We start from the raw sequence: 25,603 nt of genomic DNA, 5'->3' as shown, positions 1-25,603 counted from the left end.
TCTATAGATCACTGGTCAGCAGCAGAGCTGACAACCTGGACTTTCTACTGGCATCTGAAGTAGTCAGGGGGCAGGAGGGGGGTGCCTGTCTTATGGGACTGAATCCTTAACACCTGTAGGATCTGCTGCTATTTCCAGGAAGATAACGTCAGAATTGAGTTGAACTGTGGGACATCCCAGCTGGTGTCATAGAATTTCCTGGTATGGAAACTCCCCTTTCCCACCCCCGTCCACCCCCACCTGGTGTCAAAAGTGCTGTTAGTGTCAAAGTTCCTACTGTGGCTCAGCAGTAACAAACCTGATTAGTATCCATGAGGACGCAGGTTTGAACCCTGGCCCTGCTCAGTGGGTTAAGGATCTGGCGTTGCTGTAAACTGTGGTGTAGGTTGCAGATGAGGCTTGGATCTGGCATTGCTGTGGCTATGGCTGTGGGGCAGGCTGGCAGCTGCAGCTCTGATTCGACCCCTAGCCCATTCAACCCCTAGCTCGGGAACTTCCATATGCCACGGGTGCTGTGAGTGTGCTTGTGGTGTGAGGGTAAAGAGGAGACACACAGGAGGAAGACTGAGTTTTTCTTACTCACAGGGCCTGGTGAAAGCCACAGCACACCTCAGCCTCCAGATAGAATGAAGAAGAAATAAGCCATTGTTGTAATAAGTTGTTGGGGTTTTTTTTAAACACAGCAAACTCACTAAGACAATTCCTTTTTTACTTTAAAAAATGTATGTAGGAGAGTTCCTTCTTGGTTTAGCGGTTAGGATGGCACATTCTTCACTGGGGCCTAGGTTCAATCCCCAGTATGAGATCCCACATCAAGCCGCCGCTGCATGTGGTAGCCAAGAAAAAACAAACAAACCCTAAAATATGGCCATCTGTGACTCAAGTCACCAAATTCTAAGTCCTGCCCATAAAGGATACTGCTTTCTTCTTATTCCCCAGTCTCTCTTCCTCTCTCCTTTCTTTCTTTTTTTTTTTTTTTTTGTTAATGATTTTTTTTTTTTTTTTTTTTGCCTTTTCTAGGGCCGCTCCCTCAGCATATGGAGGTTCCCAGGCTAGGGGTCGAATTGGAGCTGCAGCTGCCAGCCTACGCCAGAGCCACAGCAACTTGGGATCCGAGCCACATCTGCAACCTACACCACAGCTCATGGTAACGCCAGATCTTTAACCCACTGAGCAAGGCCAGGGACAGAACCCGCAACCTCATGGTTCCTAGTCGGATTCATTAACCACTGCACCATGATGGGAACTCCCGTTAATGATTTTTTAAATTGAAGTCCAGTTGATGCATAATGTGTACAATACAGTGATTCACAATTTTAAAGGCTATACACCATTTGTAGGTATTATAAATAGGGAGTTCCTGTTGTGGCTCAGCGAGTTATGAACCCAACTGGGATCCATGAGGAGGCGGGTTCGGTCCCTGGCCTTGCTCAGTGAGTTAAGGATCCAGCATTGCCTGTGGTATAGGTCGCAGACAAGGCTCAGATCCTGCATTGCTGTGGCTGTGGTATAGGCTGGCAGCTGTAGCTCCAATTCAGCCCCTAGCCTGGGAACTTCTATATGCCACAGGTGCAGCCCTAAAAAGAAAAAAAAATTGCTATATTCCCCATGTTCTCCTTCTCTTTTCACTTACAAGGTGGGATATGATACTACAAAAGCAAATTGGCCCAAAAAATCAGTTTATGGCTCCAAAGCCTGCCCTATTTTCTGGGGATATACCAGGATTGTCATGTCTTTGGACCTGAGGACAGGTAGAAAAAGGAGCTCATCTCTTCCTCCTAAAATATTTTAGCCCTGGTAAAGAATATAGCCTGAACTGGAAGTCACCAACCAGCACTGAATCCTTGCCATTCCAAATTAAAACTGAAATATTTCATCTAAAACCTGGCTAGAGATGTTCATAAACAATGAAGGATTGGTCATTTACACACAACATATTCATTTATTCAAAGAAAAAAAATGACTTTATCAGTTTTCTGTAATTTTTTTTTGGTCACACCCTTGGCTTGGGGAAGTTTCCAGGCCAGGGATCAAACCCATGCCACAGCAGTGACAACAATGGATCCTTCTTCTTCTTCCTCCTTTTTTTTTTTTAGGGCCTCACCTGCAGCATATGGAAGTTCCTGGGCTAGGGGTCGAATCAGAGCTGTAGCTGCTGGCCTACTCCACAGCCGCTGCAAGCCAGATCCAAGCCACGTCTGTGACCTACCCCACAGCTAACAGTAAAGCTAGATCCTTTAACCCACTGAACAAAGACAGGGATTGAACCGACATCCTCATCCTAGTCAGGTTCATTACTGCTGAGCCACAATGGGAACTCCTCTCTCTCTCTCTCTCTCTTTTTTTTAATGGCCACACCAGCAGCATATGGAAATTCCTGGGCCAGGAATCAAATCTGAGCCACAGCTGTGACCTATGCCATAGCTGTGGCAAAACCAGGCCTGGGATTGAACCCATGCCTCAGCAGCGACCTGAGCCACTGCAGAGACAAAGCTGGGTCCTTAACCTACTAGGCCACCATGGAACTCCATACCTAATATTTTTTAATGAGTCCCATCCTGTGAAGTATGCAGGAAGCTTACATTTAAGTATCTCAGGATCCCCACTCCCATCCCCACCCCGTCTTCTCTTCTCTTCCAGATTGCCTGGAAGTAAAAATGGTTTGCTCATTGTGTCACTGGGGAGGTGGACAGGTGGAAACTCAGATCCTATGCTGCTTCTTGGATCTTCACTGTCTTTTAGGAATGATTCCCTATGTGTCTGGTCACCCCTCATTCTACTAGCACCTTCTACAGATATCGGGCAAAAATACCCCAGGTCTGCTGTTCCTTAGATCGTCAGGGGCTGGAGTCCTCCTAGTTAACTTGCCTCATCTCAGTCTCTGCGGTTGTGTATTTCGCTGAAGACTGGCTGGGATTCTCATTTGATTCCCAGCTCAGGTGGTCTTCCCTGCAGCCCCCACATTGGTCACCCTCTGCTGAGCTTGCCAGCAGTGCCATCAACTACCTTCTGTATTCTTCGCTGGACCCTGGGGGCACTTCTGGATAATCTCCATCCCAGATGGGAGCTGGGGATGGCTGGGCTTCCCCATGTCCCATGTCCCCATGGCAGCCTAGACTGGTAGACTGGGGATTCTGTTTCACTCCAGTTGCTGTCCTTGTGCAGAAGAGAAAGGATGTGAGATAGACTGCCTGCCCCTGGTCTCAAGTGAAGGTCATGGAAGGAGTGGGCCATTGCTCAAGGATTGAAAGTGAGGGCTTGTGGGCTCCTGAAACCGAACAAGATTCTCTTCTGTTTCTCCAAGAGCCATGCTTGGGCCATGTTTGGGAGCGTATTTCCCATCTGTTTTTCATTTCCCCAGCATAGAATGTGGGAGGCCAGGATCACACAACATTCCCTTCTCATTCCCCAGATGCCTCTGAACTCCCTTCTTTGAAATTTTTGTTCCTATCCATGCCGAATTACTTGAATGGCTCCCAGCACACACCATCCTGTTTCATACTTCTGAGCCTTTGTGTGTGCTGTTTTCTCTTCTCAGACTGTCCTTCTAATACCCATTTCTTCTTATTTTTTTCCTTTTAATTTTATTGGAGTATCACTGACTCACAAAGTTGTGTTAGTTTCAGGTGTACAGCAAAGTAAATCAGTTATACGTGTATATATATATATATATATATATATATATATACACACATACACACACATGTACATATATATATACACACATACACATACACACACATGTACATATATACACACACATGCATATATATATACATATATATATATACACACACACATATATATATATATATATATATACATATATATATGTTCCTTTTCAGATTCTTTTCCCATATAGGTTAGTACACAGTATTGAGTAGATTACACTGTGCTATCTATACGTTGGTCCTTGTCACCTATCTATTTCATATATAGTAGTGCTAACACCCACTTCTACTCAGCCCCCAAGACATTGCCCCAGACTCTCCCCAAGATGCTCACTTGCCTCTTGGTAATTTGCATGATGAATTTCATCAGAGATCTGTTGTGTATATCTTCATCAGGAGAATCTAAGATGTTGAGGGGCAGACATCCCATCCGAGGCATCTTTGTTTTCCTGAGACACAGAAAAAGTGTTCAGCAAATGTTGGTTTGAAAAATTAAACCTTCAGTTAAGTAGACATGGTAGCGTTCTATATTTCTTACAATTGCATGTGAATCTACAATTACCTCAAAATAAAAAATTTAGTTAAAAAAAAACTTCCAGGTGTTCTCGTTGTGGCTCAGTGTAACGAACCTAACTAGGATCCATGAGGACTTGGGTTCGATCCCTGGCCTGGCTCAGTGGGTGAAGGAGCCGGCATTGCTGTGAGCTGTAGTGTAGGCTGCAGATGCGGCTCGGATCCCGAGTTGCTGTTGCTGTGGTGCAGGTCAGCGGCTATAGCTCCAATTTGACCCCTAGCCCAGGAACTTTCATATGTTGTGGGTGTGGCCCTTAAAAAACAAAAAACAAAAAAACAAAAAAAACAAAAACCTCAATACCTTAACAGGGCTAATTATTCTCCAAAGCTCGGGGTCATCCCCTGGAAGAAAATCAGTCTAAGGCCTTTATGAAGTAGGGGATGGATGCTTTGAACTAAGAGTAGTCAGGTGCCTGGTACACTTGCCCTCAAAACAATCAGGTCATAAAAGGCTTCAGGTTGAGGGAAGTTGAGGCATCAACCAGCACATACAATTATACCTGTTATAAAAAGGAGCCCTTTCAGGTAGATAAATTAGGAAAAGTGGCCCTCCTCTAAGGTTTATGGGTGGACAGTATTGTGTGAGGAATAAAATACAGCACCCCTTCCTCTAGATGCTCACATCCACACAAACAGGTAGTGTTTGCTTAGACTGGAATATTACTTGTGTTGTAGCAACAAGTCAGTATTTTCTGTTCATTTTCTTTTTTTTTTTTTTTTTCCGAGTTGGATGAAGGCTTAAGTAGCTGAAAGTGGGGATCTGGGGCCCTCAGGCCCTCTGTTCCTTTTCTTAAATGAGTCAGGGTAAGCAAAGAGTCAGCGTGTGGTTCATTCACCACAAAAATTAGTTTCCCTTTAGTGAACATCTCTTCTTTTTGGGTTGGTTCCTAGTGGAAGTTCTTGTCAGATACAGTCATCTGTGGGGGATTTATTTCCCTGCAGAGTGAAAATAAGGGTCCAGGAACCAGTCTAAGCCCCCTTTACAAGTGGCCCTACAGGATTTTGTTAATCAGGCAGAAGTATGCATTTTTGGTCAAGATTATAATCTGCTGCCTGGAGCGGGTGCAATCATGGCCAAAGTCTCTTCTTGCCTTGTATGTCTGTAAGTGTCTTTGCAGCTATTATTGCCTTTGATTTGTTTTCCCAAGACTTTGAGCTCTTTGTGTGTCAAGACTCTGACTTCTTCACACCTGTGTGCTGTCATACCAAGGCGGTAGAGACACCTATTTCAGGTGACATGCAGCAGCACAGACATGCATCTTCCTGGTGACATGCAACAGAAAGGGCAGCATGGTTTCCCGGGGAAGCCTCCATGTAGAGGCAGCAGAAGGTTTGAGTACCCTGGGCTGCCACCATCTGACGGAGAGATGTGTGCTTGACCGACTCGTGTGGAATGCACCCCAGAAACGGCTCCAGGGGAAGGAGCCCACCCTGTACTACTTGATGGACTTACAGGAAAAGCATGGCGAGAACATCTGGTGTAACACGTAATACTGGGCATTTCCTGGTTGAGGAAAGAGTCTTGTTCAACGCTGGAGCCTCCAGAGATCAGCCCCTGGCAGCAGGCTGTTCTTCCTGGAGTGAACACAGACTCACTCAACCAGCCTCTTGCCAAACTACCAAAAGGGCGGCTGGGGTTTGTCTCTCCTCTGGCACCAAGTAGGTAATTGGGCACTCAATAAGTGTTGAATGAATAGAATTATTATTGTTAAGAGGAAACTCATGTTGATTTCATTTAAACTTGCTCTCCTCCCACACGCCAGCTATGCTAAGGCCCCTTAGGGGTAGATGAACTGGGCAGAGTAAGGGGATTTTCTGTGCCTGCCCACTTTGCAGGGAAGGGAGTGGGCTGATTAGCTATGATGGGTTATTTTTGTACCTAGATTCTTAGACTGGAAACCAAACAAACTTCTTTTTCCTACTGGGTGGAAGACACAGCCTCTGGAGAAGCATAGGTGCGGAGGAAATTGGCAGCACAACTTTCTGCCCTGCATCACAGCTCGGGAAGAGCAGCCCCTGCTGTGGCCAGAATCTTGTGACCATTCTGCAAGAGGTCTGGTTGGGTATGGCAATCATGTCTGGCCCAAAACATCAGGGCACATGGCAGCCATATGGAAATTGTTCCATGTTATTTTAGAGATAAATGAAGGGGGAAAACAACCCAGGGTCCATCAGAAAGATGAGTTTCTTGTGAGCCCCGAATCCCCACCATTCCTGGAAGTTCCAGATCGGCTATTCTGGGCTCGACATGAAGCAGGATGAGGCTCTGGAGGGGGAGAGTGGGTGGGAAGAGTGTACACCACAGGATGCTAGGTGTCCACAGCCACGGTGACCCGTGGCAGGTCTCAGGGGTGATGGGGTTGGGGTTAGAGACGGCAGGACTCAGTGTGAGGGATCCTAGCCAAGGGGGCTGGCAAACTGACTGCTGGGGAGAAGGAGCTGCATTTTCTTCCATGAGCAGTAGGAGGCACTGCAGCTTTAGAAGGCAGAAGATGTGGTTCTGAGCAGTGGGGCAAGCCTTTTTTTTTTTTTTTTTTTTTTTTCCTTCCTCAAATTTGAGAGATTCCCAAGATGGGATGGATTTGCAACCTCTTGGTGATGGCTGGACCCATGAACTTACCATGTCAAGGATGGGGGGAACAGGTGTTCCGCTGTGTGCAACAGGATCGGCAGTGTCTTGGAAGCACTGGGTTGCAGGTTCCATCCCCGGCCCAGTGAATTAACGATCCAGCGTTGCTGCAACTACACTTCGGATCTGATCCCTGGCCAGGGAACTCTGTATGCCACAGGGCAGCCAAAAAAGAAAGAAGAAGAAGAAAAAAAAAAAAAAAGATGGGAAAACAGCCTTCTTTGCCAAGGGGCAATGTGGCTCATCTACTACTACTACTACTACTCATGGCTATTAACCAGGTACTATGGTAAAAGCTGTTCAAGGATTTTTTTTTTTCACTTCACCCTCAAAATAACTCTCTGAAACAAATACTATTGCAATTTTGAACCTGAAGCTTCGGGAGGCCATATAATTCATTCAAGATAAAACAGCTTGGAGTGTTTTGAGTCCAAACACAAACTTCACCATTACTCTGTTTTGCTTGTACCTCAAATGTCTCGATAATCTGTGACCTACGTAGACAGGACAGCTTCCCTTGGAAAGTGCTATGTGGCAGGAGTTGTATTTAGCCTGCTCACCACTGTGGTCCCAAAGCCTTGGCCAGTGCTTGGCCCTCAGTTGGTTCTAGAGCTGTATTTGTGGAGTGAAAACAGGGATGAAGATATCACAGAAAACCAGCAGTCTGTCCACCTCGTCCCTGAACTGAGCTAGGAATCGCACTCCTATGCCAGGTCAAGAGAAGGAAGTTGTGGACCATTGGGCTAGTCATGCTTTCAGTATTTCAAATTCAAAATAAGCATTGCTTTATGATCAAAATGAATTATCCTGACAGTCTATCACATCTTATCAGACTCTTCTTTATTCAAAATGTTGCTGGTACTATTATTTAATAAACTGGAGCAAGCAATAAATTCCACTGGTCTACAGAGACTGTGGTTGGGTTCCCAGTACCAAAATGATTTTGATTATTGAGTTGGCATATACCCCTAAACATTCCTAAATCAGTGGTTGGCAGCAGCAAGATTCTGAGTGAAAAAGAATAAAAACAGTGCATGTGCGAGCGTGCGCGTGCACGCACACACACACACACACACACACACACACACATCTAGCAGCTTCAAAGCCTCTTACACATTAATGGATTCCTTATGGATTACATGGCTGTAATTGTGAAAGAGAACAAAGAACTAGAAAGAACCTTATTTCTTTAAACAAAAAGTTTTTTTAATATTCCTTTGAAAAGTCAATTTTTCTTAAGAGTAAGAAAATAAAACTAACATAATGGAACTCTTAAAAGTATGCGTCGGCAGCACAATAGGAAACCAGAATAAATGTACGCAAGGCAACCACATGAAGCCAATCACAGAGTGAGTTCATCTGTGCTCTACCAGTGGCTGAAGATGGAGAAAACAACCAGCGGGAGGGAGAATGCCAACTCATAGTAAGAAGGCCGGGGTGGGGGCAGGGGTGCAGTAGGGGGAGGAACATTCTAGAATTCAAAACAACAGACTATTCCTATCATATTCCAAAAATCTGTATAATGAAACCTGTTTATATTATCCTCAAATTAATTGTTCAATGTTCAAATTTCAGTGTCCTGGCCAACGACCCACCAAAAATTTCCTTGTTCATAACACTTTCTTTTCTTGAAAAAAATAACGAATGAGTTTCTCCATTTGTAAAGCTGCTCTGAGATGTTTCCTTACGTCATGGAGGCTGGAAGTTCATCTTGGGACACTGGATGTAACGGGGGAGGGGGGTGCTTTGGGCCAGGAACCAGGAGGTTTTTGTGACTGTGAGGCAACTTCTGATCCCATTAGCTGATGGTTGACTGACATTTTGGAACAAGATTTTGCGAGAGACTGGGGGAAGGAAAAGAAGGAGCATGGGAAGGAGGCACTTAAAAGATGGAAAAGACAGGAATCAGCTGAGTGCTCCCAGATTCGAGGAGGATTTTATTATTGGACACAGATCTGTGGTGAGTTTTCAGCCAGAATCTCAGAGGCCTGGCTTGAGGGGCCTCATATAGATTTTTTTATCAGCGTTTTGCTGACCTAAAAAAGCAAACTGGCTCTGTGAGAAAAGACAAGTTAATTTATCACTTAAAAATAATGCAGCAGGAGTTCCCGTCGTGGCGCAGTGGTTAACGAATCCGACTAGGAACCATGAGGTTGCGGGTTCGGTCCCTGCACTTGCTCAGTGGGTTAACGATCCGGCGTTGCCGTGAGCTGTGGTGTAGGTCGCAGACGCGGCTCGGATCCCGCGTTGCTGTGCCTCTGGTGTAGGCCGGTGGCTACAGCTCCGATTCAGCCCCTAGCCTGGGAACCTCCATATGCCGCGGGAGCGGCCCAAGAAATAGCAACAACAACAACAACAACAACAACAACAAAGAGAGACAAAAGACAAAAAAAAAAAAAAAAAAAAAATGCAGCAATGTATATAGGCACAATGGGGCAGCCCTTCCTAAAGGGTTAAATATGGTGTTTTATTTAATTTATTTATTTATTTGCTTTATAAGTCCACACCCATGGCATATGGAGGTTCCCAGGCCAGGGGTTGAATCGGAGCTACAGCTGCCGGCCTACACCACAGCCACAGCAACATGGGATCCAAGCAGCATCTGCAAACTACACCACAGCTCACAGCAACAACACATCCTTAACCTACCAAGTAAGGCCAGAGATTGAACCCGCATCCTCATGGATACTAGTCGGATTAATTTCCAATGAGCCACACTGGGAACTCCTAAAGATGATACTTTAGAAAAAAAAAAAAAAGAAAAAGAAAAAGGAAGTACAGCATTACATGCCTGGAACTTGTTTCTCAGAGAGAGGTGACGTAAGCTAAAAATAACTGTTTTCATAAAAGATTTACTTAGGTTCTTTGATGGTAGGATTGTAATAATTTATTATTAGAAGTGAAGGACCTTGGTGGATGTTCTTAAATTTTTATCAGTATTTCTTTCTTTCTTTTTTTTTTTTTTGTCTTTTCTAGGGCCGCTCTCACGGCATATGGAGGTTCCCAGGCTAGGGGTCTAATCAGAGCTGTAGCCACTGGCCTAGGCCAGAGCCACAGCAATGCAGGATCTGAGCTGTGTCTGCAACCTACACCACAGCTCACGGCAACGCCAAATCCTTAACCCACTGAGCAAGGCCAGGTATTGAACCTTCAACCTCATGGTTCCTAGTCAGATTCATTAACCACTGTGCCACGACGGCAACTCCCTTAAATTTTTATCAATATTTCTATCAGAGGCAGAATACTGGTTGACTCGAATAGAATCTGACTGAATGTGTGATTTCTCACTGAAAACAGTAATTATACTTTGAAAGATCTCAGGAAACCCCTCTGTCCAAAATGTGTGGGAGAGTTTAAAAAACAACCAAAAAAAAAGAATGGGCTTTGCAGTCAGATGGCCCACTCTGAAGCCCACTTGTGCTCATTTCTGATCACTCCTGGCTCTGGGGCCTTGAGTAAATTATTTAACCTCTCTGAACCTCTACTCAGTGGTATAAGGGATAAAAACATGTGCCCAAGAGGGTTCTGTGACAAGCAAGTGAGATCATACGTAAAAACTTAGCATGGGGCCTGGCACATAGTAGGTTACCAATAAATATTAGTACCATTTATTTTCTATATCTTCCTTTTTTCTCCTGTCCCTACTACCTCCTGCAATCTGATTCTTGAAACCTTTTAACCAGTGGCATAGCCTTTCCTTGCATGATTAAAAATAATGTAATTAGTACAACATAACAAAAATATATAGCATAACATCATTAAGCACTTTACCATACATTTCATCTCATTTGATCCTCACAACAATCCTATGAAGAGTTCCCATTGTGGCTCAGCAGTAACGAACCCAACTAGTATCCATGAGGATGCAGGTTCAATCCCTGGCCTCACTCAGTGGGTTAAGGATCCAGTGTTGCTGTGAGCTGCAGTGTAGGTCAAAGATGTGGCTCAGATCTGGCATTGCTGTGGCTGTGGTGTAGGCTGGCTGCTGCAGCTCTGATTTGACCCTTAGTCTGGGAACTTCCATATGCCGCAGATGCAGTCCTAAAAAGCAAAAAGACGAAAACAAACAAACAAACAAAATCCTATGAAATAAGAACCATTATTGAATCCATTTTACAGGAAAAGAAACCAAATCTAGGTAGGGTTAAATACTGTTTCAATGATCTCCATAACAAATCACCCCAAAACTTAGTGGCTTGAAGCAACAACTATTTTATTGATTCTGAGTTGACCGGGCTCAGTTGGGCAGTTCTTCGGCAGTTATCTGCCCATGTCTATGTGCATTTATTTGGTGGCTCATCTGGGCAAGAACATCCAAGATGGCTGGCTCACATGGCTGGCGACTGGTGCTTGTTGTCAGCTGGGAGCACAGCTGGGACTGTCTCCCAGAGTCCATCCATTCTCCTTCACTGCCTCTCCTGGGATGGCAGCTAGACCCCAAGAAGGAGCATTGCAAGAAGGAAAAAAAATGGAACTTTCCAGTTTGTTTAAGGCCTGGGCTCAGAAGTCTCAGAATGTCGCTTCTGCCATGATCTGTTAGTCAAAGCCGATACAGGCCAAGCACTAGGAGAAGGGGAAACAAGTTTTACCTCTCAGGGGAGGAGTGGCAGAGAAGGTAGGAGTTGATGACAGTATGATTAGAGACTACCACAAATATCTTGCCCAAAGTCATAGAGCTAGCAGTGTCAGAGTTAAGATTCCACATGGTCCAGCCACCAGGTCATACACATGACAATATATGCCAATAAGTGCAATAGAATTTCAGAGGAGAGATTTACAAAACTAATAACTCTAAAAACCCTAAACTAAAAAAGTACCCCCCTTTGTGTCTCTCCTCTCCATGTACTGCAGAATCTTATTTCTTGAAATGTCACAAAGGTTACATATGCTAAAATAAACCCTCTCTGGATGTTTCAACTTCAAAATTCTGGATACATTCATTGAAGCTGAGGTTTTCTCTCGTGTGTGTGTGAGATGAGCACTGACTTACAGGTGCTTGGAGCACATATTCAGCTTGCCTACTAGGTAACTCATGCCTATGTGGGAGAGGTCAAGAGGCCTATAGTCAGCAGGGGAAGCTCCAAGGAGAGGCAGAATTTAGCCTTGTTCTGAACTCTGATTAGGATTTGAACAAGAGAAACAGAAGAAGAAAGGGGAGGATGGGAAAATCTGAACAAGACATGGAGTTGGGGGTCGAGTAGTCGCTGGGGGACAGAATACGGGACCAGGCTGAAGTAAAAGGGTCTGGATTTGGAAATGCGAGGGCTGATTAGTAATTTGTTTGATGATTGGAGCATCCCCATCTTCAGAGGTGTCCCAAAGTAGCACTGGGAACCAGATTAAAAAGAATGAAGGTCTTCATGAAACCCAGGTCCAGCTGTGTAAACTCTGTTTTAGCCTTGGCCTTGCTGGCGAGCCCTGCTGGGGGCCGGGTAGGAATGATACTGCCTGAGGATCTCCCCAGTGGTTGATTCTGGAACATCCAGCCTTCCACCACTCTTACTAGTTTCATTTGGGAAGGGATTGACAAGCATAGAGTAAACCCAGTCACCATATCCCTTCTTATACCATTCTCCAGGGAGTTTATTAACCTAAATCCTTCTTATATCACTTATCTACCAGGACTTCCTGGTGAAGGCAAGGACTTGGGGACTTTTTTGATTCATTCTGGAGCAAACATCATCCTCAGATTATTTTCCTACGAAGGTGGCTTCTATCATTTTCATTTGCAAAACCTTTTTCTTCACATTTGAAAGAAACCCAGTATGACTGTTGTAATTTTTTTCATGTAAATTACAAATATTTAGAATCCCTGTCAAGGGAATGAAATAAAAGCAGATGTTTTTCCCTTATGCTGGCCCCAAGTAATACCACATTAGAAAACAGAGAGTATTTTCAAGTCTTGCTAAAAAATATTTCAAGAAAATAAACATTTGTTGAATGCAAACAAGAACAGAATACGGCATTTTTTAATATGAATGTAGAATTCAGTGCTAAGGAGTCCGAGGCCCAGAGAGACTGAGTGACTTGCGTAAGGTCACAGAGTGAGTTTATATCCAAGTCAGGATCTCAACTAAGTTCTCTCAGGTCCAGCCCGGTGTGCTTTCTGTACTCTATGCAGTAGATTATTGCAAAGACGGCCCTGATTCTTTATGCCCCCATCCCATATGTGCAACATAACTACAACAGAACTTTGCAATATAACTTAGCAGGTGCTCTCATCTCAAGGTAGACTGTTTCCTCTCCACTGGAATCTGGCCTGCCCTTGTTACTTGCTTTGGCCAGTATCACATATGGCGGGATGGAGGGATGTGGTGAGAGAGGTGGTGAGCCACTTTGGAGATGTGGGCTCAAAACTTCTTATGTGTTTATGCTTGCTCTATTGGAATCTTACTATCACCATTAGGACAAGTCTAGACTAGCCTGTTAGATAATGAAACATCACAGGGAGACGATCCCAGTTACTCCAGCGAAAGACAGGCTAACCGACAATCAATCAACCAGGACATGTGACAACGCAGCCCAGACAGAGCTCACAGCTAATCATGAATGAGCCTCCAGCTGAGACCTGAAAAACTGCCCAGCTGATTCATGAGCAATAGTATTTTAAACTAGAACCCAACGAACTTCTTTTTAAAGGAGCAGATAGTATCAAATGAGGCACATGCTCTATAGTAACTCACCTCTGTTTACTGTAGTGCAAAACACAAACAAACAGATAAAATCGATAATGTGTAAGTGAACAGACATGGCCATGTCCAAAGAAAACTGGCCCACAAGCTGTAGTTTGCAGAACCCTTATTATAAGCCATTTACTTTGGGGTGATTTTTTTTTCTTTTTTGGGCTGTGCCCATGACACATAGATGTACCCAGGCTATGGACTGAACCTATGCCGCAGTTGCGGCAGTCCCAGATCCTTAGGCCATGAAGAAACTTCCTGAGGTGGTTTTTTACACAGCAAGAGCTCGTGGATACACTGATTCTGACTTGATATCCCAAATAAAGAAAAACCCCAAACTAACTGCCAAAGAAGTTACCTGCAAAGATAAAAGGAGGAAGAGAAGGGAAATGTCTCCATTTTCTTGACGTTCACACTTTTAACTACCTTTAAAGTCTGTCACAACTTTTCTTATTTGCAGATTGGGTATTGTTGTCAGATTACTGCTATTTGGTCCTGACAGTAGAGGATAGCCAATCTACTGGGAGAAAAAAGGAAACTATTCTGGTCACGCCCAATTTGGAAGCTTCTGTTTTTAGACTCCAACCCCAATTGAAACAGAGTTCAGAGATGCCTGGAGAGCTTTTAAAGCCATATTCAGCAGCTTCTGCCTAGTCTCCTCATTCTCACAGTCTCTATAGCACTCGATGCTTCTGACCACACCCTCCTTGAAATTCGCTGCTTCTTTGGCTCCCATCATGCCTGCAGCTCATTTCTTTCATCTCTCTGGTCTAGCAGCAGGACCTCGAGATTCAGAGTTTTTTTGTTTTACATTCTGGTCCTGCGTCACTTTTTCTTCCTGTTCTATGCCAGTGGGTCTTAGGTGGGGATGTGATCAGAGTTCCCTGTGGGACCTATTTAAAATTTGGAAGCATAATAGCCACACTTCGAAGAAACTCCTCAGGTGACTTTGGTGGACACTTTATGACAGAATTTCCTAAGATGGCCCCAGACACTTCCCATCCCACATGCCCTTCTGCTATGTGTCTGTGTTGTTTTCTCCAGCAAGAAGTAGAATCTATTTCTTAACCTCTTGAATGTGATTATGCCCTGTAAAATGGAATACTTCTAGGCATGGCCTTTACTGACCTGGTGGCTTTAACTCCTGCCTCTTGTAAGAAGTGTTATCAGATAGCCTGAGACCACCATGAAGTGAGAAACCCAAGTCACGGGGAGTACCCCAAAAGACAAGACCCCATGACAAGAGCACTGAGGTTCCAAGTGTGAATGAAGAACCATCTCAAAAGAGAATCCTCCAGGTTCAGCCACAATAGCTAATACCATGTGGAACAAAACTATCCAGCCTGGTCCTTCCCAAAATCTTGACCCAGAAAATCATAAGCAAATTAAATGACTGTGTTATGCCATTCAGTTTGGGGTAGTTTACTTGCTACTCAGTAATAGGTAAACCAGAACAATCTCCCTCTCCCCACGCATATACACAACCATATACTGTCTACCTGGCTCTATGTTCCAGCCACTATCCATCCATGGGTTGATAGTTTAGAAATCATCTCACCTCTTTCCTGAGTTCTGGACCAGGTATTTATATAGATGTCCTGCTGGCATCAAATGCAATACATACTAAATTGAATACATTGTCTCCTTTTTAAAAATTCCTATTCTCTTTTACAATTATTTGACCCTACTGTCAATTAGGTCACCTTGGAGTCATTTTTCACTCTTTTCTCTCACCTGGGGCGGCCAATAAGTCACAAAGGCCTCTTCTTTCTATGTACTCTGTCATTGTGCTGGTTAGCTCGGTATCATCTCTCAGCTGCAACATGGAAGTGGTCTCTCAAGTTGTCTTCTTGCTTTTCATTTCTTCCATCCATCTTGCACCATGGCCAAAATCTTTCTAAAACATGAGTCACTTCATATTTTTTACTGTGGCAATCAACATTGTTCATTATTGAGCAACAAGTAAACTTCTATCCATTACCTCCCTGTCTCAGCATAACTCCCAGCTACCTGGTCTACTAACTGCCTTTCCAGGACTCTTCTTCTTCTTCTTCTTTTTTTTTTTTTTTTTTGCCTTTTTAGGGCCTCACCCTCGGCATATAGAGGTTCCTAGGACAGCAGTTGAATCAGGGCCGCATCTGTGACCTACACCACAGTTCACGGCAGAGCCAAATCTTTAACCCACTGAGCAATGCCAGGGATTGACCCTGCATCCTCATGGATACTAGTCAGATTCATTACTGCTAAGCCACGACAGGAACTCCTAGACCCTTGCTTCTGAATGGGCTCTTTTCCTCAGTGTAGAATGTCCCTGCTCTCCTTCTTCATGTATAGAAATCCTTTGTATATCTCAAAGCCCAGTTCAATTTTTCATGTTCTCTGGGATGCACTTCCTGGGCTCTACTGTCCAGGGCTGCCACATACAGCTGTGCATGTCATTACACAGCTGTAAGGAGAGCCACTCACAATGACAACAATGTGAACTGCACCTCCTAGAACTGTACAGTGAACAACTTATAACAATGCCCGGTCGTAAGTAATTCTTCCTTCTCTGCACTCCTTCAACATGGTTCTTTATTTCGTTTCCTTGAAAAATTACTTCTATAATACCTACTATATGCCAGGCACAGACTGAAAACCACAAACACAAAGACATATTATCAGGTCAGTCTTAAGTGGCTTAAAGTTAGGGCAGACATATAACGAGATTTATGCAACAAAAGACCATACCTTCTTGTCTCCATTTTAGAATTGGCTGAGAACTCTATTTTAGTACAGAATTCTTAGGGACTGAGGTCATATCTTAGATATCACAGCCCACAATTAACACTTTGCTTTGCTCCACATAGTCTCAGATAATTAGACTGTATCAGATATACCCAAAGTAACAAGAGCAACCTTTTTTTTTTTTTTTTTAACAGAGTGCTGCTAAAACCATGATGCTAGATGGGAAGTGCATATGTAGAGCTGTAGCAGAGACTGCTGTGTGTTCACTATACCCCGGTTCCCTTTCTTATTGGGCACTCAGCTAGACTGGTTTTCCTAGCCTTCTTTGCAGTTAGGTGGGGCCATATGACTGAATTCTGGCCAATAAAATGAGGATGGGAAATAACATGCATCTAAGCTTGTTCTATGAAAACTTTCTGCTCTTCCAATCTCCCTCTTTTTATCTTGCAACTTAATGGAAGGGACTCCAAAGATCTAGAAGAGGTGGCACTGTAATAAGGAAAGAACTTGGGTCCCAGCAGTACTATGTGGGGGATTACTGGCTAACCAAGAATACTTGCACTATATTCTTATATGAGTCAGCAATAAACTTTCATTATCTAAAGCTTCTGGAAGCTGGAGACTGCTTGTTACAGCTGTCAGTTTAAACTTGCCCAATGCAAGTGCTAAGTTTAACGCAATCTTTGTAGATTGATCATGACTACCTACTTTTCAAAACAGTACTCAGTGGAGTTTCCTTGTGGCTCAGGAGATTAAGGATCTGGCATTGTCACTGCTGTGGCTCTGGTTACAGCTGTGGCATGGGTTCAATCCCTGGCCAGGAAACTCTGCATGTCAGGCTGGCCAAGAAAAACAGTACCCAGTAAAGAAGATCCCGCAATTCCATTATTACCCTCATTTAAGTATGCGTGCTCTCATCTCCATGATAAGAAATAATGGCTTGTTCAATCTCAATTTTATAGTCTTTGAGATATACCTGAATGGTAATAACACCAAAGAACTGATCAACTTCTCCTAAAATATACTTCAATAAGCCCAGAGAAAACTCTTTAACATAGAATATGAAAAGGTCTAGGGATCCCTGCCTCTGGTTAGGACCAGGCTAGCCAGGCTATCTATAGAGGCTGCAAAGGATGGGGTAACTGATGTTCAGACCTATGAATGCTGGGAAAGAAATAGAGAGGACTAGGGGTTCCCGTTGTGGCGCAGTGGTTAACGAATCTAACTAGGAACCATGAGGTTGCGGGTTCGATCCCTGCCCTTGCTCAGTGGGTTTAGGATCCGGTGTTGCTGTTGAGCTGTGGTGTAGGTCACAGACACGGCTCAGATCCCATGTTGCGGGGGCTCTGGTGTAGGCCGGTGGCTACAGCTCTGATTGGACCCCTAGCCTGGGAACCTCCATATGCCGTGGGAGCGGCCCTAGAAAAGACAAAAAGAAAAAAAGAAAAAAGAAAAAGAAATAGAGAGGACTAAGCTTTAACTTCTTTAATGCCTTGAAGCCAGTCTGGCACTTATCACAACACCATGATTTGTATTCATGTGACAACCTTACCACTTCCTATTTTGATCCAAGCAAGAACTCTAGGAGAGAAAGGAGGCCACAAAACTGAAGAAATCCCAGTGTGTCTTCTTCTTCTTCTTTTTGTTTTGATTTTTAAGGGCTGCACCCACCCTAAAATATGGAAGTTCCCAGGCTAGGGGTCTAATCAGAGCTGCAGCCGCCGGCCTGCGCCACAGCCACAGCTATGCCAGATCCGAACCACGTTCGCAAACTACCACATGGCTCACAGCAACACCAGATCCTTACCCCACTGAGCAAAGCCAGGAATCGAACCTGCACCCTCAAGGATACTAGTCAGGTTTGTTACCACTGTGCCATGACAGGAACTCCTGCAGTGTGCCCTTTTTTTCTTCCATTTATTCAACATATTTACTGAACACCTATTATGTTCACAACTCTGTGTGTGTTTGTGGTGGGGTTGGAGCTCAAATAAACATATTAAACAGAAAAGCTTCTGGGGAAATTTTTAGACTGATAGGATTTGACAAAGCAAGCAGCTTTGTGTGTGTGTGTGTGTGTGTGTCTTTTTGCCTTTTCTAGGGCCGCTCCTGCGGCATATGGAGGTTCCCAGGCTAGGGGTCGAATCGGAGCTGTAGCCACTGGCCTACACTAGAGCCACGGCAACTCGGGATCCAAGCCGTGTCTGCAACCTACACCACAGCTCACGGCAACACCGGATCGTTAACCCACTGAGCAAGGGCAGGGGCCGAACCCGCAGCCTCTTGGTTCCTAGTCGGATTCGTTAACCACTGAGCCACGACGGGAACTCCGCAAACAGCTTTTTGAAAGACAGAACAGAGTAGAAAGAACACTGACTTTGATGAGACAGACCCAGGTTCAAATTCTGGATCCATCAACAACTGTGGTTTTAACTCAGGCACCTACTTAAGCACTTAAATTCAGTTTCCTCATCTGTAATTTTTGAGGATTGTTGAAAGAATTAGATAATTCCCTAGCACAGTGTCTGGCAAATAGCAAGTGCTTTATAAGTGATAGCTCTTCTTACATAGGGAGACAAGGCACACACATACACAGATGAGCTGCTGGATGTTTAATAAATGGCAAATAATTGGGGCAAAGAAGACAAATTGGATGAGGGTGGAAGAAGGAAATCACATGGGGCTGGAATGGACAAAATAAGTCACTAAATTTTCTTAATCAAGGCTTCCTTTTATTTTATTTTGCTTTTTAGGGTCGCACCTGTGGGCATCCGGAAGTTCCCAGGCTAGGGGTCCAACGGGAGCTGCAGCCGCCAGCCTGCCCCACAAGGCTTCCTTTTAGGACATTTCTATTTCTACCACAAAATGGACGCCAAATCTAAACATTTACCGCACAAGCAGGCATCACGAAAAAGGGTATAAATGGAGAGAGGAATTCATTGTTCCAGAAGAAAAGTTCCTATATTGGATGAAAAATTCACAGCAGGCATGGCTGACTCCTACATACACATGTGTGTGTGTGCATGCATGTGTGTGTAATAGGTGTGCTACATACATGAGGGATAAGTCATAAAAACTGCTCATGTATTGAGAAACAAAAAGTTATGATATAATTTCTAAAATTACGGAGATCCAAAATTAGATTTTTTCTTTTATTCTTGTTTTTAATTATAGTTGGTTTACAGTGTTGTACCAATTTCTGTTGTACAGCAAAGTGACTCATTTAATACATACACACACACGTACACACACATACATATTCTTTTTAAAATTTCTTTTCTATCATGGTCTATCCCAGGAGATTGGATACAGTTCCCTGTGCTGTACAGTAGGATCTCATTGCTTATCCATTCTAAATGGAATAGTTTGCATAGACTAAACCCCAAACTCCCAGTCCATCTTCCTCCTCCCCGCCACCCCTTGGCAACTACAAGTCTGTTCTCTATGTCTGTGAGTCTATTCCATAGATAAGTTCTTTTGTGCCATATTTAATTAATTTATTTAAAAAATTTTTTGTGGAGTTCCCGTCGTGGCGCAGTGGTTGGCAAATCCGACTAGGAACCATGAGGTTGCGGGTTCGGTCCCTGCCCTTGCTCAGTGGGTTAACGATCCGGCGTTGCCGTGAGCTGTGGTGTAGGTTGCAGACGTGGCTCGGATCCCGCGTTGCTGTGGCTCTGGCGTAGGCCGGTGGCTACAGCTCCGATTCAACCCCTAGCCTGGGAACCTCCATATGCCGCAGGAGTGGCCTAAGAAATAGCAACAATAACAACAACAACAACAACAAAAAAAAAGACAAAAAAACAACAACAACAACAACAACAAAAGACAAAAAAAAAAAAAATTTTTTTTTGTTTGGTTGTACCTGCGGCATGTGGAAGTTCCCAGGCCAGGGATTAAACCAGTGCCACAGCAGTGACCCAAGCAACTGCAATGACAACAGAGAGTTCTAACCTGCTGTGCCACAGCAGGAACTCCTGTACCACATCTTCTTAATCCAATCATCTGTTGATGGAAATTTAGGTTGTTTTCATGTCTTGGGTATTGTGAATAGTACTGCTATGAACAAAGGGGTGCATGTGTCTTTTTGCCTTGTTTTGTCTGGATATATGCCTAGAAGTGGGACTGCTGGATCATATGGTAGTTCTCTGTTTAGTTTTCTGAGGAACCTCTATTCTGTTTTCCATAGTGGTTGTAGTAATTTACATTCCCACAGTGTAGGAGGGGTTCCCTTTTCTCCACACCCTCTCCAGCATTTGTTATTTGTAGACTTATTAATGATGGCCATATTCTGATAAGTGTGAGGTGATACTTCATTGAAGTTTTGATTTGCATTTCCCTCATAATTAGCAATGTTAAGCATCTTTTCATGTTCTTACTGGCCAATCTGAATATCGGCTTTGGAGAATGTCTATTTAGGTCTCCTGCCCATTTTTCAATTGGGTTGTTTGTTGTTGTTGTTGAGTTGTATGAGTTATTTGTATATTTTGGAGATTAAGGCTTTGTTGGTATCATCATTTGCAAAAATTTTCTCCCATTCCGTAGGTTGCCTTGTTGTTTTGTTTATGGCATCCTTTGCTGTGCTAGAAGATGATCTTTCAATCCAAACCAGTCATCTTATAATTCAAGGAACAGACTCAAAGAGGTGAAATGACTTATCTAAGGCTGCACAACCAGAAAATTGTTAAGCTAGGACATGAATCTTAAATCTTCTGGATTTCTGGCTTAATGCCCTTACCACTAACTCCTTTCTTTTTTTTTATTTTTTTTTTTTATTTTCCCACTGTACAGCAAGGGGATCAAGTTATCCTTACATGTATACATTACAATTACATTTTTTCCCCACCCTTTCTTCTGTTGCAACATGAGTATCTAGACAAAGTTCTCAATGCTATTCAGCAGGATCTCCTTGTAAATCTATTCTAAGCTGTGTCTGATAACCCCAAGCTCCCGATCCCTCCCACTCCCTCCCCCTCCCATCAGGCAGCCACAAGTCTTTTCTTCAAGTCCATGATTTTCTTTTCTGAGGAGATGTTCATTTCTGCTGGATATTAGATTCCAGTTATAAGTGATATCATATGGTATTTGTCTTTGTCTTTCTGGCTCATTTCACTCAGGATGAGATTCTCTAGTTCCATCCATGTTGGTGCAAATGGCATTATGTCATTCTTTTTATGGCTGAGTAGTATTCCATTGTGTATATTTACACCACATTGTGTATATTTACATCCAGTCATCTGTCGATGGACATTTGGGTTGTTTCCATGTCCTGGCTATTGTGAATAGTGCTGCAATGAACATGCAGGTGCATGTGTCTCTTTTAAGTAGAGTTTTGTCCGGATATATGCCCAAGAGTGGGATTACGGGGTCATATGGAAGTTCTATGTATAGATTTCTAAGGTATCTCCAAACTGTTCTCCATAGCGGCTGTACCAGTTTACATTCCCACCAACAGTGCAGGAGGGTTCCCTTTTCTCCACACCCCCTCCAGCACTTGTTATTTGTGGATTTATTAATTATGGCTATTCTGACTGGTGTGAGGTGGTATCTCATGGTAGTTTTGATTTGCATTTCTCTTATAATCAGCGATGTTGAGCATTTTTTCATGTGTTTGCTGGCCATCTGTACATCTTCTTTGGAGAAATGTCTATTCAGGTCTTTTGCCCATTTTTCCGTTGGGTGATTGGCTTTTTTGCTGTTGGGTTGTATAAGTTGTTTATATATTCTAGAGATTAAGCCCTTGTCCATTGCATCATTTGAAACTATTTTCTCCCATTCTGTAAGTTGTCTTTTTGTTTTCTTTTTGGTTTCCTTTGCTGTGCAAAAGCTTTTCAGTTTGATGAGGTCCCATGGGTTTATTTTTGCTCTAATTTCTATTGCTTTGGGAGACTGACCTAAGAAAATATTCACAATGTTGATGTCAGAGAGTGTTTTGCCTATGTTTTCTTCTAGGAGTTTGATGGTGTCCTGTCGTATATTTAAGTCTTTCAGCCATTTGGAGTTTATTTTTGTGCATGGTGTGAGGGTGTGTTCTAGTTTCATTGCTTTGCATGCAGCTGTCCAGGTTTCCCAGCAATGCTTGCTGAATAGACTTTCTTTTTCCCATTTTATGTTCTTGCCTCCCTTGTCAAAGATTAATTGACCATAAGTGTCAGAGTTTATTTCCGGGTTCTCTATTCTGTTTCATTGGTCTGTCTGTCTGTCTTGATACCAGTACCACACTGTTTTGATGACTGTGGCTTTGAGATATTTCTTGAAGTCTGGGAGAGTTATGCCTCCTGCTTGGTTTTTGTTTCTCAGGATTGCTTTGGCGATTCTGGGTCTTTTGTTGTTCCATATAAATGTTTGGATTGTTTGTTCTAGTTCTGTGAAAAATGTCATGGGTAATTTGATAGGGATTGCATTGAATCTGTAGATTGCTTTGGGTAGTATGGCCATTTTTACAATATTGATTTTCCCAATCCAGGAACATGGAATATCTTTCCATCTTCTTTGATTTCTTTGATTAAAGTTTTGTAGTTCTTGGCATATAGGTCCTTTACCTCTTTGGTCAGGTGTATTCCAAGGTATTTGATTTTGTGAGGTGCAATTTTAAAAGGTATCGTGTTTTTGTATTCCTTTTCTAATATTTCATTGCTGGTATACAGAAATGCAACTGACTTCTGAATGTTAATCTTATATCCTGCTACTATGCTGAATTTATTAATCAGTTCAAGTAGTTTTTGGGTGGAGTCCTTAGGGTTTTCTATGTAGAGTATCATGTCATCTGCATACAGTGACAGTTTTATCTCTTCTCTTCCTATATGGATGCCTTTTATTTCTTTTGTTTGTCTAATTGCTGTGGCTAGGACTTCCAAAACTATGTTAAAGAGCAGTGGTGAGAGTGGGCATCCCTGTCTTGTTCCAGATTTGAGTGAGAAGGCTTTCAGTTTTTCCCCACTGAGTATTATATCTGCTGTGGGTTTATCATAAATGGCTTTGATTATATTCAGGATTGTTCCCTCTATACCCAGTTTGGCGAGGGTCTTGATCATGAATGGATGTTGGACTTTGTCGAATGCTTTTTCTGCGTCTATTGAGATGATCATATGATTTTTGACTTTTTTTTTGTTAATGTGGTGTATGATGCTGATTGATTTGCATATGTTGAACCATCCTTGTGAACCTGGGATGAACCCAACCTGGTCATGGTGTATAATTTTTTTGATATGTTGTTGGATTCGGTTGGCTAAGATTTTGTTGAGAATTTTTGCATCTATATTCATCAATGATATTGGCCGATAGTTTTCTTTTTTGGTGGTATCTCTGCCTGGTTTTGGAATGAGGGTGATGGTGGCATCATAGAATGTCTTTGGGAGTATTCCTTTTTCTTCAACCTTTTGAAAGAGTTTAAGGAGGATGGGCACCAATTCCTCTTTATATGTTTGATAGAATTCACCTGTGAAGCCATCTGGTCCTGGACTTTTATTTGTAGGGAGTAATTTTATGACCTCTTCAATTTCATTTCTAGTGATCGGTTTGTTCAGTTGGTCTGTTTCTTTTTGATTCAGTTTTGGCAGGCTGTAAGATTCTAGAAAATTGTCCATTTCTTCCAGATTGTCAAACTTGTTGCCGTATAGTTGTCTAACTCTTTCTAATCAAGGCCTAAGGAGTTATTCCACAATGCCACTGGGTAGAGTTTCCTGGCGGTCTTAGGGAGTGAAGACTTTCCACGAAAGACTTGTCTTTTTTTTTTTTTTTTTTTTGTCCTTTTTTTGTCTTTTTAGGCCACACCTGTGGCATACGGAGGTTCCCAGGCTAGGGGTCTAATTGGAGCTGAAGCTGCTGGCCTACATCACAGCCACAGCAACACGGGATCCTTAAGCCACTGAGCCAGGCCAGGGATCAAACCCGAAACCTCATGGTTCCTAGTCAGACTCGTTTCCACTGTGCCATGATGGGAACTCCTCCACTAAAGACTTTTCAGTATTATGGACAGAGGTCAAGTTTGAACTAAAGCTCTATTAAAGGAGCCTACAAACAACCCTCATTTATCGAACACTTGCTATGTCTCGGGCACATGCCAAATGCTTCATATATACATATTTCATTTATATATTCACTTAAATTTTTATTCGCATGGCAGGCATCTATGCTATGTGCGAGGATCCAATAGAGAAAAGACATATGTGGTTCTTGACCTCTTGGAGCTTCTAGCCTTCCCTATAACAGAAATTCCATAACGTTTGTTTCTCTACTGCTTCCATTTACAGGTGATGAAAAGGGCCCAGAGAATAACAATGATGGCTACCATATACTGACCATCCACCCCACGTCAAACGCTTTCCCAAGCATTCTCTGAGTTAATCTCCACCAACAGCCCTATGAGATAGGAAATGGAAGCACAGGAAGCTAAAACGTCTGTTTCAAGGTCACAGAGGTAGTAAGCATAGGTAGAACAAGGGTTGTACCAAAGTTGTTTGGTACCACTGTCCATGATTTTAACCATTAAATTACACTGTCCGGTTGGATTCCTGCTATGCATGCTAAAAGATGGTACACATAATGTCAAAACTCTGGGACACCTAGGAACCAAGAAGCATAAAATACTTTGTCTACAGACAAATTGTGTTTTCAGCAGTTGTACACAGGTCATAATTTCTTGAGTACTTACCATACGTCAGAGTACTGCACCTGTACACATGATGTTCAGGTAAAACACAAGCATAATACAAGCCCTTAGTAGGTTCTCAGTATAGCAGGCAAATGAGAAAGTGACAGGAATAAATAAGTAATGCTAGTGAGAACCTAGGAATTATTAACAAGCAGAGGCTGCTGGCCGTGATAGTGCTGACTCCGCATTTGGACAAAAATGTGTTTGTATTTTTGCAAGGCTGCATTTGCTTTATTTAAATATAGAGATAATAAATATCTACATAAACCTTCACTTACCTATTAGAAAGAGGGCAATTTCTGAAGGATTATACACCAGCCATAAAATTTATTGTGTACCGTAGTTTACATGTCCATTTAAGACATCCAGTTGCAAGGCATGGACACAGTCCTTGGAAATAAAAACACCAACTTGAACAATTTTCAATTTCACATAAATTCTATTAAAGAAGAATAAAACAGTGAAATCGCAAAATTTCTCCATTCTCTTCCACCATATGGGTTTCTTTGAGTTTTAGTAATATTATAAATAAAGCAGCTTCAAGATTAAATACAAAACAGTGAACAATTTAGAAATATTTTGAAGAAGCAAGTATTATATCCCAGTGTTGCCAGGCTTTCAACATAAGAAAGACAGAAAACAGAGGGAGAATTCTCATTTGTTCTATCAAGAA

At 42.9% G+C, this 25,603-nt stretch overlaps 2 protein-coding genes across 13 annotated transcripts in view; both read right to left on the bottom strand.

Annotated features, from left to right (window-relative positions):
- The window catches only part of GNPTAB (N-acetylglucosamine-1-phosphate transferase subunits alpha and beta), a 211,495-nt gene extending 207,375 nt beyond the window's left edge, over positions 1–4,120 (bottom strand). The window contains exon 1 of the mRNA XM_084957374.1: positions 4,010–4,120. The gene's annotated coding sequence lies outside the window, so the exon portion shown is untranslated. The remainder of the gene's footprint in view (positions 1–4,009) is intronic.
- The window catches only part of WASHC3 (WASH complex subunit 3), a 130,629-nt gene that overhangs the window by 22,345 nt on the left and 82,681 nt on the right, over positions 1–25,603 (bottom strand). For 7 of the 12 annotated variants that reach the window (XR_014804199.1, XR_014804200.1, XR_014804201.1 and 4 more), the window contains exons 11-14: positions 25,209–25,320; positions 15,288–15,450; positions 6,865–7,020; positions 4,010–4,120 (exon numbers count right to left, since the gene is read on the bottom strand). The gene's annotated coding sequence lies outside the window, so the exon portion shown is untranslated. Of the gene's footprint in view, positions 1–4,009; positions 4,121–6,864; positions 7,021–11,069; positions 11,437–15,287; positions 15,451–25,208; positions 25,321–25,603 lie in introns of those variants that run through there. The other 5 variants (XR_014804204.1, XR_014804208.1, XR_014804209.1 and 2 more) reach the window with 3 other exon arrangements.

This window comes from Sus scrofa, chromosome 5 (assembly GCF_054392235.1).
Source record: "Sus scrofa isolate SSC_HxYL_T2T_F1_AM1 chromosome 5, Sscrofa_HxYL_maternal_Yorkshire_Landrace_v2.0, whole genome shotgun sequence".
Lineage (NCBI taxonomy): Eukaryota > Metazoa > Chordata > Mammalia > Artiodactyla > Suidae > Sus > Sus scrofa.
Note: the sequence above shows the minus strand (reverse complement) of the source record. Positions and strands in the feature narration are given on the sequence as shown.